The sequence below is a fragment of the Portunus trituberculatus genome, chromosome 23 (assembly GCF_017591435.1).
Source record: "Portunus trituberculatus isolate SZX2019 chromosome 23, ASM1759143v1, whole genome shotgun sequence".
Lineage (NCBI taxonomy): Eukaryota > Metazoa > Arthropoda > Malacostraca > Decapoda > Portunidae > Portunus > Portunus trituberculatus.
The window spans coordinates 15,398,051-15,399,607 of record NC_059277.1 but is presented as its reverse complement, the minus strand read 5'-3'; positions in this window follow the sequence as shown (position 1 = coordinate 15,399,607).

Here is a 1,557-nt window from a genome sequence, read left to right as displayed (position 1 = left end):
GTGAGGGGATGTTTCGTCCAGGGTCTTAGTGGGACTTTCTGTTAAGGGAGAATCAAGAACAATTAAGTTTGGAACAGCCAAGTTACCCGCAAGATCATTACCCAGTACAAGATGTACCCCGGTACTGGCAGTTCACCAGGTTTAATGGCTACCTCAACCTCTCCTGAAATGAAAGGGCACTGGAAGCTAATCTTAGCCAAGGGATAGGAGAGCTGTGATTCGAGACCTGTAAGGATCACCTTCTCCCAGTGAAAGCCTGTTTGATGTTAGGGATGACATCTTCCCTTAAGATGGATTGGGCAGCACCTGTATCACGCAGAACCTTGACATTTATTGCCTTGTCTTTACCATCAGTCAGGGACACTTTACCTTGATACATGTACGAGTCATAAAGTTCTAGAGGAGAGTTGACAGGGTTAGCTAGGGCTACTGGTTTCTTGTTCTCAAATGTGTTAGGTTTAGGGGCCACAAAAGAAAGTTGACGTTGAGAGGTCTTGCAATTTGGGTGTCTACATTTTTGGATCGTGTGTCCTGGTTTCTTACAGGAGGAATTATATGCATTTGGCGAGAATCCGGTCGGCTTACCACCCGCGCCCCCAAAACCTTCCCCAAAGAAGGACCTAACATTAGATTGTGAACCACGACCTCTACTACCCAGGGATCCCATCAACAAAGCAAACGCATCAGCCACTTTAGCGGCAGACATAAGATCACTCTCTCCCCGTTCTTCCACATGCCTCAGAATATTAAAGGGTAACTTGTTCTTCCATTCTTCCAGGACCATTAGATTGAGCAACTCCGAAAAGGTGGTAATGTTAAGGGCGGCTAACCATTTCTTAAATTGTCTTAGTTTCTCACTAGCAAATTCAACATAGGTGTGAGACTCTGGTTTCATATACTTTCGGAACTGTTGTCTGTATCCATCAGAAGTGATAGAGTAGGCGTCTAGAATGTTACCTTTGATCTCTTCATATTCTACCTCATCACTAAGGCCGTTGTATACCCTATAAGCTTTTCCTACTAGCTTAGGGACAAGGAGAGACACCCACTGATCCTTAGGCCATTTATTCCTATTGGCAATAATCTCAAAAGCGCGAAATGACCCGTCAACATCAGATTCATCAAAAGGGGGAACTAGCGGAGCAGCTGTAGTGGGATTAAAGCTTGCTAACTTTTTCTTTATATCTATTTCTTCCCCTCTAAATTTAGCGTTATTTCGTAGGGCTAACTCCTGAATTTCTAACTCTTTCTCCTGCCTTTTAAGTTGTAACTGAAATTCTCTCTCTCCTTTTTTTTCCTGTAGTTCTCTCGCTTCTCTTTCTGCCTGTAGTTGCATTTCTTTCGCTTCTTTTTCTGCCTGTAGTTGCATTTGTTTTTCATGCATCCGGTATTCTAGTCTAAGCTTCTCAATTTCCCACTGACTTATCCTACTCTTATCCTGTTCTTCCTGGGGACTGTGTATTATAGTCCTCGTAGAGGCTGACATGGGAGTTAACTCTTCTATGGAATTTCCTAGCAACTGACCTTCTTGCACTAGATGTTCAACAACTACATTCT